Source organism: Cupressus sempervirens, chromosome 10 (assembly GCF_028749045.1).
Source record: "Cupressus sempervirens isolate cs-2001-9-10 chromosome 10, ASM2874904v1, whole genome shotgun sequence".
In the NCBI taxonomy this organism is placed as follows: Eukaryota; Viridiplantae; Streptophyta; class Pinopsida; order Cupressales; family Cupressaceae; genus Cupressus; species Cupressus sempervirens.
The window spans coordinates 35490137-35506487 of NC_143127.1; the positions used below are offsets into that span (position 1 = coordinate 35490137).

Consider the following 16351-nt stretch of genomic DNA (forward strand, 5'->3'; position numbering starts at 1 on the left):
TAAGGTTAGGTTAGATTCATCGAATCCTTCCATCATTTTTTACTCCTTCTCCTTTCTTGGAATTTTTAGAAGTTTCTCATCAAATTCTTGCCTTTGATCACATAACAAACTCTCATCATGTATTAAATACACTATCTCATCATCCTTATCATCCACACATTTTGACTAATCCAAAAATTCAATTGTATTAGCCTCAAACTTGATTCTTTCAAAAATTGTACCTTTTGTTGTCACTCGACAATCATTAAACTCTTTTGTTTGGTCATTACTGTGTATCTCAAGATACATTGTTCTATCTTGCTCAACATCTATTGTCTCGCTCGACTATTATTGCACTCGGTCGCTACTAACATTTCCCTCATCAAATTGCTTGGCACTAACTATCACTCAACCAATACTGTTTGTTTGGCTTCTACTTAAGTTTCGCAATCTTCTGTTCCAACCCCTTCATTGATCGACCAAAATTGGTACTTAGTGAAACTTAAAGAGTTTAACTCAACTTCTTATTATCTCACACATATATCAATTCACTTGACTCCTTTACTTTATGTAATGATTAAACAACACATTATCTTGTAAATGACGAACTTATCAAGTGCCCATTGTAATTTTGTGATACTTAACTTCTCTTTTCTTAACAACATCACTAACTCACCTTGTTATCTCTTCTTTTCAAATCTTCTTCGTCAATCAAATGATCTGACACTCTACATTGTTAGTAAATGTCTCTAGTAGGTTTGGCAATGTCTCACCAATAGGTTTGACATCAATGACAACATAACAATTATTCCAATTGTAGTTCCCAACAGATGTGTTTGCCAAAGAAGTGAAATAATTAAAGAATGTTTTTTATTAGATAAGCAAATTTTGAAGGGTGCCTGAAACCCTGTACAAGACTAAAGATATTCAATAAACTCGAAAACACAAATACAACAAACAAAAGCAGAACTAGTCACCCCCCGAAACATAGGGTAACCAAGGTGACAAAAAGCCTATCACCAACCAAAAAAAATGATCCAGCAAGGGGGCAAAGCTAGATATATCATGATTTGCCCTTTGATTTTGAGCCACCCTTGCATGATTTGAGGTTCATTTCTAAAGGAGGAGCAGATGGTCTAGTGTTCTTTGTTTTAACCGCAGTCTAACCATCCTCCACCTTAGTTGCCTCAGCAATCCAATCCCTAGAAGAAACCGAACAATGAAGCCTAGGGGGATCTGAAATACCAACATTAATCCTAGAAGAGCCCGTAGCCAACTGCCCCCCCCCCCCCTCCCGCAGAAACAAGAAGAAGGACAGGGCTAGGACCAGGAAAAGGGTCCTAGCCCCCAACAGGACTAGGAGGAACATCCAGTACTGGGGCAGGAGAAGGAGCAGGAACCTCCTCAAACACCTGCACCAAAAGAACAACTATAGAGGAAACATCCTCGGATACAACCATTGAATCTAGAGGCACATCTTTGGACTTCACCACCGTATAGTGCTCAGTAGAGGCCCCTAACCACTAGGAAGGAGGACACCTAGATTTAGTCTTCACAGAAGCATAGCGAGTAGCAATGTGACCAATCTTATGACACTTCCTATAGTGAAAAAGAATACCTTCATAATCCAAAATAAGGGACCAAGAGCCCCTCAAAGAATCCAAACAAACCTTCTCAAGAAGGCCCTTAGAAATATCCATCTCTACAAGAAGTCTAGCATATGTCGAATGAAGGATATCCGAAGTGTTAGAGTCCACATATATAAAATCACCAATGGTAGCCCCAATAGCTTCATAAACTAAATCATGCCAAAGATGCATCGGGAGATTTGGTATCCGGACCCAGATAGGGACCTTATTAAAAGATTTAATTAGCGGATCAAAGTCCATATGCCACGATTTGGCCATAAGAGGAAATCTGTCCTCCCATGAAAAATAGTTATTGCACAAAATAGTCTTCCTGTCTTTAACAGAATTAAACTTTACTATGAAAAAACCTTTAGCCACTAGAAAGATGTGGACCTCACTATCTAAAATAGGCTCCCAATGCTTATAAATCCAAGCATGAAGATTAGAAAGAGAGGGCCAGAAACCCCGAAATCTAAAGATAGCAGCAAAAGAAGAGAGCTCATCTACCATACCAAAAATATTGTCAACTATTTTAGAGTCTAGGAGTACCCGTATAGGGTTTGAAACACAAACAGGGGAAACTTCACGGGGACGGGAAGGCCTAGATTGAACAGCTCGAGCACCATGAAGACCCGCCTCAAATGCAGCCACATCGGCATAAGAGGCAGATCTACCCCCAGAAGGCATAGTAGAAGCTAACCCAGAACCAGCAATAGCAGTAGGAGGCAAAGCACTCCCACACCCTAAACCTGCAACCAAAGAGCAGCTACCTACAACCAGTGGAGAGAGGCACAAAGCGCCCAAGCAAAAGAGCAGACCCAAAAACCAACAACAGCAAAAACCCTGAAATTCCTCCCAACATCCAGACAATCCAGACCTCGGGCACAGTAAAAGTCGTCCAGGCGCAGAGGCCAGATCGAAGCTAGGGGCTGAAGCCGAAGCCAGGCACAAAGGTCAAATCGAAGCCAGGGGTCGAAGCTGAAGCTAGGCTCAGGGAGCTAGGCGGGAAAAAATTCAAAAAATTGCAAATAATTAAAGAATGTTAATGTGGTGTGATTTAATAAGAAAAATGAGACAAATTATAAGAGTTTCACAATTAGATAAGAATTTATGGAGTAGGCTATAGATACTAATTGTTGTGAATTTGATTTTAGATCTAATTTGTAGGTTCATATTGGATCTTGGAAAAGGAATTGAAAAATTACTATTTGACAATAGTTTGAGGCAAAGAGATGTTTTGGGGTCCATTTTAAACTGTTGAATTTGAAACTTTTAAATTTGTGATTGCATACATTAAAAAAATGAGTTTGAGTCCACTTAAATTCTTACTTATCCATTCCATAAATGTGTAGTACTAATGCCACATGTCTATATAGTCAAACAAGAAATGAGCTTTTAATTCATATAATTGAAATGATTAAATATATGAATCTCTTCAATCTAATTCATTTTAGTACCTTTAAACTCACTAAGATAAAGATTATCTTCACGTATGCTATTAATTTTACAATAGAAGAGGTATGCATATTCTCTTTCACATCACTATTTTTATGGTTATCATAGAAGTACCTTTGAATACTTGCTCATGTCTTTTTTAATGATATCTTGTCACTACAGTGGCACATAATTCTCATAGTTATTATACATGTTATGTGTTGGATTATATATTGTTGGATCATACAAAAAAAATTATTTGCTATTTTTTTTGCTTTTTATTTAACTATTATTAGCCTTCTAAAATATACTTTAGCATATTTTTCTATTGAGATAACCATTGCACCTTAATAAGGTGCAACCTCTACTATAATAAGAATTGGAGAAGTGATAAGAATGGGATTGAACTTTTCTTTGAATGACACTAATATGAAAAATGGGAATGAGTGAACTTTCCCTGTGATGGATTTTATATTGTGGACCATACAAACAAAATTATTTGCTATTATTTATTTAACTATTATTAGCCTTCTAAAATATCCCTTAGCATATTTTCCTATAAAGTAACCATTGCACCTCATTAAGGTATATTCTCCAATAATAAGAATTGAAAAAGGGATAAGAATAGGATTGAACTTTTCCTTGGATGACATTAATATAAAATAGGAATGAGTGAACTTTCCATAGATGCCATTAATATAATAAGGATTGATTGAAAATTTCTTGGATGCCATTGATATTGAAAAAAATAGGAAATAGTGAACTTTTCTTCACTGCCATTAATGGTTGCCCATTATCTCCACAATGACTGAAAAAGCCACCAAACGATAAAATCCACACCAATTATTGTACCGAATAAGAAGAAAGAAACAAGAAAGCAAACATCATTGCCACATGACAATATCCATCTCCATAGATTTGATTCATGAAAGTACAGTATATGCAATAGGTTGGTAGTGATCCAACCCACTAAAACCTTATCCGCAATCACAAGTACAACTCACGTCTCGTCAAGGTAACCGGCAGCCCATATTTCATAGTGAGAATGATGGAAAGCTTAGGCGTCGCCCGGTGATTCGCTGCGACTCGAACCCTGAACCTGCTGATGATAGCAGCGGCGGCAACTTTCATCTGCATGTAGGCCATTTCCTTCCCCAAGCAAACCCTAGGCCCGGCGTTAAAGGCCAAGAATTTATACATGGACTCGTATTTTATCCTCCGCTGGTCCCCTTCGTCCACGTAAATCCACCGCTCGGGCTTAAACTCCACGCAATCCGGCCCCCAAATGCTCTCCATACGACCGAGGGAGTAAATACTGTACATAAATCTCATGCCGGGTTTGATGCGAGTGCCGTCGGGAAGAACATCCTCGGCCAAAACCCCCTTGTGATCAATCGGCACCGACGGGTATAGCCGCAATGTCTCCATCAGCGCCGCCTGCAAATACACGCATTCCTGCAGCTCCTTCAACCCTGGAAACCCTAGCTCCTCCGCCGCCGCCCCGCTTCTGGAACCTTCTAGAACCTCCGCCGCGCTTCTAGAACCTTCCCGGACCTCCGCCGCCGCGCCGCCGCAAGCTCGGCGAAGCTCGGCGAGAATTTCGTCTTCCACGTGGGGGTGGCGGGAGAGGCACCAGAAGAACCACGTAAGCGCCACGCCGGAAGTGTCCCTGCCGGCAATGACGAAATTCATAACGGTATCCCGCAAAAACTTGTCGGAAAACATGTCGGCGCCACCGTCGTCGGTGGCAGTTTGGCGGCGAATGAAAGACGAGAGCAGGTCTTGCATTTCTCCGGCGGCGGCGGCGGTCTTTTTGAAGGCAATCAGATCGTCGACGAATTCCCGGAGCGGTTTCACGGCCCGGGAAAGCTGGCGTTCCTTGCCGATATTGAGAAGACGGGAAACCTGCCAGCAGATCCTGGGCATGACGTGTCTGTACATGGTGGCCTCCACGCTGTCATCGAAAGCCGTGGCGAAGGGAACAGCTGGCAGCTCCGGGGCCAGGCACCCCGGGTTCTTCCCGAAGACGGCAGTACACGTGTTATCGAAGGTGTACCTGAGGAACACGTCCTGGAGGTCCACGATGGCGCCCCTATCTGCCACGTCGGCGAGGAGCGGGACGAGGCGCTTCTCCACCATTTGACGGACCGTATTCGCCGTGAATTGACGGAAAGACGGCGCGTTGAACTGCAGGCTGGCGATTTTCCTCTGGAGGCGCCAGGATTCGGAATCGGCGTTGAAGATTCCGTCGCCGAGAAGGTCTTCGAAGAGGCGGTGAAAGTCTCGGCCTTTGGGGTAGTTGGGGAAGTTGATCTTGAGGGCGTACTCGATGTTCTTCGGGTCGCATGTCAACACGCTCTGCATCGTGCTGAACCACGGTCCCCTGAACACGCAGGTGCCCCCGCTGCCCTTGAGAGTTTCCGTCAGCCACTCGTACACTCGGTCCAAATTCACGACAAGTGACGGCAACATTCCCACCACGGGCCAATACGTGGCAGCCCCTTTTCTGTTCCTCTGCCGCCAAAAGTGGATCAGCAGATAACTGCCCAGCGCCAGACATACTTCGTACCATCTTAGACTGGATACCCAATTGTAGATTATCATGGTGCTCGAGCTTATCTGCGAAAACCAATCAATGGAGACACTTTCTTTAGCAATCGTGATAACAAGAACATTGGAAAGAAGCGAGAAATCTAGTTAAAAGATTAGATTTTTGTGAGCTTCATACGCCGTATCTCTACTAGCATGCTTGTTGTTGCTTAAGAGATAGAAACGATGACTTGCCTTGGATCTTTTCTTTTGCTTTGCTTTGAATTTGAATGATGTTCACAAGACCAACATCCGAGGGATCACCAAGAAAATCTAATAGACCACCAATGAATCAAAGGATTGAAAATTGCATCCTACGCCAATCTACAAAGCTCCTTGATGAAGAAACCAAGAAGAATCAAGAGAACAAAAGGAGCCGTACCTTCAAATCTTCTTGATGTGGGCTTTTGATCAGTCTAGAAACGAGCAAATTTGGAAGCTTTGCCTTAGCTTTGCATTCTTCATGCATGCAGACTATTCGGGCTGAGGGATAGGCCTTGATTTGGGAATGAGTGGCTGAAAATCTTGCTATATGCTTACGGAACTGTGTAGATAATATCTGGTTTCCTACTACATATCGGCATCCTGGACTGAGACTTGGCTTCTATAAGCTCGTTATTATGTCGTCTTGCACAAAAGCTTTTTTTTTTAATGTCATCTTCCATCAAACATCGTAATCATGTCGAAGGTCTTGAATAGAAAACTATGAAATGAATGTTTTGGGTGCGGTTTCATGCCCAACCACTTCCACTTCTCCACTATATGTAATCAAAAGCTCATGCTTTGAGCATCTCATCGAAGTACGCCTCAAAAATGTGGCATCAAAAGCTCGTGCTTTGAGCATCTCATCGAAGCACGCTAGTATTGGTTTTCAAGAGGGGGAGTTCTACGATTACAATGATCAAATATCATCTACATCTAGATTTTGGGGCGATGAAATCGACCACATTTGGACTTTTGGGCCATGCAGTCGACAACATTACCAAGATGAATGGTGTGGGATTGAGTGAGATTTATCAAGGCAACGTAATCAACATTACCAAGATAAACGGTATGGGGTTGAGTGAGATTTATAGGGCAATGTAATCAACGGCATTACCAAGATAAATGGTGTGGGATTGTGTAAGCTTCCTAGATATGTGATAAATGATGGGGACGTGAGATACTAGATGAATGATGGGGGATCATAGAGGAAGAATCAAGGGACCAAGAGCATTGTGAGATTTTTGAAGTGGTTAAGTGAGCCATTTTTATATTGACAAGTTGATTATAACTTTGTTTTAATGTAAATATATGATATAGTAGTCTATTGACTATTTCAGATTTATTCATCTTAGTTTTCTGATGTTTGAGTTCATAAAAGTCTTGGTGGTATTTTTAAATATTATTAAAATTATTTTGATTTGTAAGGAAAATTTTATTTTCAATTACATCACCAATCAATCGAGTTTACAACTATAAGTAAATAGTAATATAAAAGCATTTTGATTCGTGAGGTAAAAGTTATTAGACCGTGCATCAAATATCGGTTGTTGCTCAATAACTCTTGTAGCTTCATTAGTAATGACACCATCATCTTTAGCACCGATCTAATAAATCAAAAATCTTAAATTATCATCAATAATTGTGAGGAAACTCTAAATCACTTGCAAAGTAGTTTAATTCAACTAACACTTCATCTTTATGTTTATATGCATATTAATTTATACACCCATTTTGTCTAATTAAAGAATAGAGAGACTAGTGAGAAGAATAAGGAAAACACATCTCACATGTATTCCAACAAATTTTGCATAGAACTTATCATCATGCAACTTTTCAATCACAATTTTACATATGTTGTTAACAAGAAAACGATGTTCTACACCTTCCACCGAAAAAATAATTTGAAGTATGTAAAGTTAATATTTATTTGTCGTGCATTTTATAAGATATTTTATGGTCATGTTAAATATTTATTGGAGTCCAATTGTGAGATTGTATGCAGCGTTAGTTAGATAATTATGTAAGTTGTGCATAGGAAACTATTCAATATGATAGAATTTATTACCAAAAAATAAATATTGGGGATAACAGATTTCCATACTCATGGTTTTACCTCAATATTTAGTTTTTTGTGTGAACTTGATTTTTGTAAAAGCAACCACATGTTTAATGATTAAAGGGTAAGTGCATAAAGATGGGAGACCAAAAATGGGACATAAGATGCCACTTTTCTTTTTCTTTTTCTAAAATTAGCAAAATTAGAGCTTTGATGAGAAAATTAAGATAGTTGCACTTAAATTTGAAGAAAAAAACAAGAGCTTTAGAATTGTGAATCTAGTTTTTAAACTACTATTTATTTTTTAACAGTTGAGATTAAGGTCCTCAAATAGGGAAAGTGTGTAAGGGTAAAAGTATAAATTTGTCTCATACTTTACGATAATCGCATAGTTCAGGCTGAAATAGGTTTAAATTGGACTAGGCGTAATGTTGTAAGTTTCACCTTGCCAAAGGAAGATTAGGTTCCCTTGAGAGTGAAGTTCACAACAAACATTCAAATGTCTCCAAAATGGATAAATAGTGAAAATATTAGATTATAGATAAGGAGAAGAAATATTTTAGTTACAGAGGTGGGAAGATCAAATGATAGAGAGTCTTTGGTCCAAATTTGAGGGTACTGGCCAAGATGCCAGTGCAATGCATGGACATTTGCATAGGCATTGTAGTCCTACATGGATTGTGATAGAAAATGCTCATAATGATGAAAATGCAAGTTTATTCTCTGAATAACCTGCAAAATACAAAAGTCAAAAATGTGATAAAATAATAGAAATTAATGTGTATGAAATAAATAAATCATATGTAAACCATCATGTGGTCGATCGCTTTTGACAAGCCTATGCACATGCAAGAGAAGAAAAATTGTTTGGGGTTAATTGGAGACTTGCCTTAGTCAAGTACCTACTTTGGTGTTTCCACCTCCATAATAGCCAGATAGATAGATCAAAAATATAAATAAATAACACGTGGCATGGCCACAAATGCAATGGCAATGCCTATTGGTAAGAAGATTCCTATGGTTGTGTGTTAGCTGAACTAGTAGTAAGACTAGGATCCATGTCTTTCTCCTTTCTTTTGTTCTTACCAAAATGTGTGGTAGGTGGCATGAAATGATAATGCTCCTAAGGATGAAATTCAAGATGATATTCCAATGAATGTAGATATGCAAAGGGATGTTTTCTAAGATTCTTAAGGATGTGGCCATTATAATGCAAGGAGTTTCTAGGATGTAGAGATGTGTGATGGATGTGAAGGAGGATGATGAGGGATCTTACTTGCAGTGATATGATATCTAAGGGTCCTAAAGGAATTGGTGATGTGGTGTCAAAGTAAAAGTGATGTTTGCCCTATATGTAAGCTCAAGATGTGATAGTGATGTAAAATTTAGGATAGACTAATAACCCTTCAGAAGCAAAGTGATGATCAAGTGCAGAGCCCAACCTTTAGCTGAAGTTGATGAGGGACACAAGTGACAAAGATAGACTACCCTAGGCAACACTTATTCAAAGGGATAATCATGATAGGATGATGGATGTAGGATGTAGGATGCACAACTCTCAACAAGGTTGCACCAAATTTTTAAGGATAAAGGGGATGATGGAAGATTTTGATCTATGATTTTGACTTGGATGGGGATGGATTTTTGAAGCATGATCTAAGAATAATGAATCTACAAAATGTCTAAGGAGGATAAGAACCTATATAGTAACCCTAAAGGACAAATCTATGATGTGATAAGTGCAAAGTGTGTGTGGAAGAAAAAGGAACCTAATCAAAGTGGGCATAACTATTGTAGTTGATAAGGCTTTGATTGACTCCATGTCTTAAGGTTAGGTTTTGAATCTTCTGGTCCCACTTGGTTTGTAGGGAAACCTCAATGTTTTCTTTCTCAATTTGATCTAGTTTAGCAAGTCTTGGATCAGGAGTGTGTTTCTTATGTTATGCTTCTATCTCTCGGTATTCTGCTGGTTGTTGGAGTTTAACCTTTTTAAATTTGGGATTTGGTTGGTCTGACATAAAGTTTCCACTGGGTTTATCTCATCTTTGGGTTAAGGCAGTGGCTGCGCTAAGTATACCTTTGAACTAGGTTGAACAACATGAATCCTTCGGATAAAAAATGGGTCTAAGTAGATAAGAAGTGGTTTTTTTTATCAAAAGACAATATAATGGCTTTAGTTCAAAAGTAACTTGAGGTGAAGTGGAACATAGGAAGGTACACCAGGCTTTCTAACAAGCTATCAAATTGGCTCTATATCTCCAATGAATGGATCTGAATCTACCACCCCTGATGCCTTTACCTGTGCTACTGAGGCAATCTATGCTACAAGCCCTATAGAAATAATGGGTTCTGCATGCCAGAGGATCAATTATAGATAGTTTTGGGTATCGATTTGCTGGAGTTTTTGTGGATAGAATTGCTAACAACCATTTTGAAAGAACAAGGATAAAACTATTTTGATAATAGATATGTTGTTTTGTGAGAAAAAAATCTCTCAAAGAACAAAGCAACTTTGAGAGACACAGACAACTGATCTCTTTAGCAAAAGGACTTGATAGTAACCAAACGTATATTCTTTTTTTAACAAATGTTTTTCACGAGGTCTTTTCACAAATAAGACAATCCAAGCACACTTTATCCCTAAGGTCAATTTGGCTTCAATATGTTATTCCACAGCCCACAACTTGATGTCTCCTGATTCTAGTGTAATATGGCCCTCTAATAAAAGAGGTGAGTCGATAAAAAATGATACACATCAAATAATCTTCAAGGAATGGAAAATAGAAGTCCCCCTTCTACAGGGACAACAACTCTTAGAGATGAAACCCAAGTAGCCTTATGCCTCTACTAGGGGAGCATAATGGTGAGTAATCTTGAGGGATGTTGTTTCCCTTGCATCGCAAATAACATACCAAGAATAAAAGGGTAGCTACTAAGTTGGTTCATAATTAGATCTATGGAGTCAACCAATTAGTTGTTACATACGTGATTCACTTAAGAATTTATTCCAGACATGCTAAAATTGTGGGAAAGTTTTCCCACCTCAAGCTACCCCCATAAATGTACAACACAAACTTTCTTGATGGAGAATTTTTTTTACCTTTCTTCTCATTTATATATCAGCCAGAGGATTTTACTAGTTTGAGCTTCTATCCAAACAGGATGTGCTTTCCAGAGGATGATGAACTCACTAGAAGCACTCCTAGATTGTTATGGATGATCTTGCTAAAAAATTTCGGTACATGTGTCATGTAATTAAATGGTTCTATTTGTGCAAGAAAAAAGAGAACTCAAAGATGTTTTAAAAGGCATAATATTAATACACATAAGGCACTTAGTTTATTCTAATTTTGAAGCTTTAAGTTTTTTTCCTATCTATTTTTTAAAATACTTGTGATTAGCATGAAAGGTTTATTCCAATTTGGAAACGATGGTCAACAAAGGAAAATGAGTCAACATAATAAATCATTCATGTGAAAGCTTTGAAAATGATGGGAATAGGAGCAATATTTTCCTTCAGAGCATTCGAGATTTAGTGATGTTTGATTTTAAGCCCTAAATTGAAGTATTTGATTCATATTCCTTTTAGGCTTAAAATAAAATGTGTGATTTCTTTAACCTTTTAAGCATTCAAGAATGGTTTGACTTCTATGCATTCATTCCAATGAAGTGTTTGTTGATTTCTTTAAAGCATTCAAGATTGAATTTTGGTTGAGTTTTAGCCTCTTTCATTCAAGATTTGATTGATAATTTTGTTAGAGCCAAATTGAACAGTGATTCCTCAAACAAATGATTAAACATGCAAGTTAATTCCACAAAATCAATTTAATAAGTTCTGACAGACAATCTATGGGCAAGACTTAATGAAAATATCAGTTTCCTAAGTTGCTCCACCTTCACAAAGATAAAATGCACAATTAGATCTATAGGATTTTGTAGTTTTGTAAATGCGCTATAGAAGACATCATATGTGCTACAAACTCTATCAAATGCGCTACATAAATTATCACATGTGCTACCAAAAATGGCAAATGTGCTAAAAGATTGGGAAAATTAGTTACAGAAACTATCAAATGCATTGTAGAAAATGGAAAATGCACTACAAAAATTATCAATTGCACTATAGAAAATGGAAAATATGCTACAGAAAATGAAAAATGTAATACAAAAAATGGAAAATGCACTAAAACAACAATTTGGCCCTCTGGTGTAGACAGACAGTAAAAATGTATAGATTCATCATATATGCGTTATAGAAACAATTAGATGCGCAACATGATTATACATATGAAATATTATAAGGTCCAAAAGTGTTATTTAAGAGGTTTAATGCATTTTTTTATATGTTAAATGCGCTATTCTAAGAAATAAATGCACTATTTAGACCATTATATGTATTGTGAAAGTATTCACCAGGTGCTACAGGAAAATACAAATGCACCAAATAAGTCACGGATGCATTGCAGGAAGTGGCATGTGTGTTAAAATGGTAAAAAAGGAAATCCGCCTAGGTTGTTTGAAGGGTTTCTGAGTAGTTTTTGAAATTTTTGAAACAAACATCCATCTTCTAAGTGTTGGAAATACAATAGGAAAGGTAAACTTCTAAAGGGGGAGCGGGGGGGATGAATTAGTAGTTTAAACTTGAATGAATAAAAACTTCACCACACATCCATTTCATGCATTCAATGAGTAAACTGAAATAACATGTAAGCATTTACACACATACTAGCAAATATGATTACCCAGAAACCCTCCAAGTGAGAAGGTAAAATTGGGGCAGGGATGACACCCACAAATCTTCACTACCATGGTAATAAAGTGTATCCAATAAAGGTTATAATGTTTTGATCATGAGTCATGATCTACCCTATGAAAGGTCTGCCCTGTTAAAGGCTTACAAAGATTGTTAGGTCTCACCTTGTTAGAGGATTTTAACACCCTATTAGAAGTGTGCCTTGTTAAAGGAATTTAAATTACAACTAAGTAAGAACCTTGTTAAAAGATCTCATACAACTTGTTAAGACTACTCTGTTAAGAGATTTTGACTGAAATCACCTATTAGAATGTCTCAGCATTGATCCTATAGTTAGCACTTGTTTTCCTGACAATAGATTACCTCTAAAAAATATCTTCTTGATCCTTCTCAATCAAATGTCTCTATTTTATATACTCTTCTCTACCCTCTATTTTGCTCTAATTGATTTTGTAATGTACTTTCACTTCATAACTTCTAAGCCACCATGAATGCTCTATTTGTGGCATGCGCATGCAAACTTCTCTCTTCACTCCTTCAATTCCTTACACACTCATAGAAAGTTTAGGGTTTCATCCTCCTTAAGAAGACTTAGTGACTTAGGGTTAGGTATGAATCTATGGTTGAGATTCATCCATTTTGTCGCTTAATCCTTCCCAATTTCTAATTGGCTGCATGTAATTGCATAGGGAATCCAATTTGAGATTTGTCCTTATCTCCAAAATATTGAAATTTAATCTTAAGTCGGCTCAAAAATGGTTTACATAGTTCTTTGTGTCATTACAAACAAATATGTCAAAACTTTGTCACTCGGCATTTGAAGTCTCTGATGCTCAGCATGCACTAATCTTTCTGTTGTGACTTGGTACCTGCATTGTTCAGCATCCACCGTTTACTTGGATCCTGTGTCACTCGGCATATATTGTCTACTTGGCACTTGCGTGACTCGGCACATGAGTGGCTTGGCACTCACTATGACTTGGAATGGTCTATGGTTTGCTCAGCATATGTTACTTGTTCAGCATGAACTAAGCAAATAACTTAAGTGTATTAACACTCACTTGTCAAAACCAATATGAGATCAACAATCTCCCCCTTTGACATGAGTGTCAAAAACACTTGAGTATACATTATCATCCTTAATCTTATGAGCATAACATGTCTCAACTCGGCTTATATACAAAACTTCAAAATTCCAAAATTTTGCAATAACTTAGATACCTTAAAATTTGACTCCCCCTAAGTTGATATGTTTATTCTATATCCAAAATTGGGTACTCCTGTTGAGTAGATGTGTCTCCACCGATACACTTTGACTTCATGCTAATACTCATTCATCTTATACTTATTGTATTCTGATGCTTGCTCTCCCTTAGTTGATTATGGCTTTTCTCAAAAATATGTCTCCCTCTTTATCTTATTCTCTCGCTTTGTCTTTTTCTCCCCCAAAAATATATATCTCCCCCTTTTTGACACTTATGTCAATGGGTTGTACATTTATTGTGTGTTTGTCCAGAAAAGATCTATGGACATCTAATATCATCTTAAGATTTGCATCCCAGTTCTCACATGTTACATGACTTGATTTTCATTGCAAGCTCGACAGCAAGTGAACTAGACCATCTAAGGTAGAAATATTGGGGTCTTTCTTCAGTAGGGTTTCAATATAGCCTAGCTCCTTATGCAACATTTCTATATGAGGGGTGAGGTTTTCTTGAATGCTAGTCAATTTGGCCCTTATGTTGACCTCATCTACTGTCAATACAGCTAATTGACTCTATTTTTGAAGCAATGTCCTAAAATGCTTCTCACTCTGAGTTGGATTCATTGGTAGTCTTGCACTTGATGCAAAAATTTGGCTCTCCAGACTCAGAATGTAACTTCTAGTCTCTTGGGTGAAGAGTGTTAGATTGCATAATTTTGTGTACAATGAGAATATGTTCTCAAGTACCTTCTTCACATCATCAACCTTAGTTGCCAATGCAACTTGTGTTAGTGCTATATCACTAGATATTTTCTCATTCACTTTTTTTTGGAACTTCTTTCTGGCCATTCAAGTAATTTGGCATTTGTATCTAGGTCTTAATTAATGACCTTCTCCATATTGAATTACTTCTTTAGCCTTTGATGAACTCAGGCTTAGCACTGAGATCTGCAATGGAGTAGCACCTATGCTCAACTTCTAAAGAGTATGACTGGATGGAGTGCCAGATACTGGTAAGGTTACTAGGGCTTGGATGGAAATTTTCTCCTTTAGTTGTGGTGTCATCTCACTCTCTTCAGGCTTGCCCTGTTCTTCCATAATGACCTAACTTGCACCTTGTCCTTGTGCAGTAGGTGTAGATAAGTCTATCTAACATGTTTCTACTATAGCAACTTGTGCTTCCACTATGTTCTTCTCTACAATATCAATCATGGCAATTGTATCAGCCCTATTTGATATGGCTTCTAGTATCTTTACCAAAGGTTGTACATTCATGACTAGAGGAATGATAGAAGGTGGTTCTTGTGGATTCACCTTTTCCCCTGCAACATCAATCACTAACTTTTGTAGCTCATCCACACTGACCAAACTAGGATTGTCACAAAGTTTGGCCTAAAGTGTAGACTAATCTAAGATCTTCTTCAAATCATCTTCAATAAGGGGATTAATGTTCTGAGCTAATAGATCAGAAACATCCTTGACAGTTATTGTCTCAATAGTCTCACTTGTGTCATGTGGAGGACTAACACTCAAAAATTGTGTATCTTGCACACTATGTTCTTTTGGTTGCTCAGCCTCAGTTGTTGCCATGTTGTCTTCTTGCATTTTTGTTCCTCCTCCAACTATGTCACCCTTGTCATCATCTTCTCCATCATCCTTTACTTCAATGGGTTGAACTTCCTCTCCTTCCTTTACTGTTGTTAACCCATTAGTAAGTTTCTAGATCTGAGTGGTCTTCTTGACAACATCCTCAATGTTGTTTTGCAAAATATTGAAGGCTCTGTATTTAGGTCCAAACCTAACTGCATACTTCTTCACAGGCTTAGTAATTTGTGCCTTTGTTAATTCTAGCATCACTTGGGCTAGAGATGTTTCTCTTATTTGTTTCTCCAAGTTTAGACAATACTGCCATTTTTGCTCAACTCTATCATATAGACTCTTAGACATTGAGTTGGTAATCTCTAGTGGAGTTGTCTTGAATTTTTCCATCATGGCATATATATGTCCTCCTCCACTTGATTTTTCTCTACTTTACCCAATTTATCAAAATCAACGTGACCAAATCCTAATAGGTTTGCACTATTTCTATCATTTTCACATAGATTATCAAGATTTGATAAAGGATTATGACTCACCACCTTAAATTGGTCTCTTTTGCTCTTGACCTCCTTGTTCGGTTTGTTTTGTCTTTTCTTTGGACTTTTGTGTAGTTGCACGTGTTTTGGCTCTTGTAGTAGGTGTAGAGGGCTTAGCTTGGCTTGGTTTAACAATTTTCTTAGCCCTTGCTAAAGTTTGTGCTTTGGTCTTCCTCTTCTTTGGCTCAGTAGGATTAGGCACTTCCTTGGCTTCTTCTCCCTTGACACCTTCAGTCTCCTCTTCTTCTTGATCTTCTCCCATGCCTTGTGTCAAAGCTAGAGGTGCTTGTGCTTGGGTTTCTTCTTCCTCTTCGTCCTCTTCTTCTTCTTCTTCTTCTTCCTTGACACCCTCTCTGAACTTATCTTTCAACTTCTTTACTATCTTCTCCTTTTTCTTCAAAGCTAAAGCAATCTTCAATTCCATGGCAATTTTGGACTTTACCATCTCATAGTTTCCAAATACCTTTGCACTTGTATCTACCTCTTCTGATAGTAAACTTGTGATGGCTACAGAGGCTTCATCCACATTTATTTCATAACCAAGTGGCCTCAACCATCTTACTCTTGGTGTAGCAGCTTGCACAAATG

General features: G+C 37.9%; 1 pseudogene across 1 annotated transcript; it reads right to left on the minus strand.

Annotated features, from left to right (window-relative positions):
* Positions 1 to 3928: 3928 nt before the first annotated feature.
* LOC149532436 (cytochrome P450 86B1 pseudogene) lies at positions 3929 to 6520 on the minus strand (annotated as a pseudogene). Its single transcript, XR_016357076.1, has 3 exons — positions 6013 to 6520; positions 5826 to 5903; positions 3929 to 5660 (listed from the first exon to the last, which is right to left on the minus strand). The product of XR_016357076.1 is annotated as a cytochrome P450 86B1 pseudogene (transcript).
* Between the last annotated feature and the right edge of the window lie 9831 nt (positions 6521 to 16351).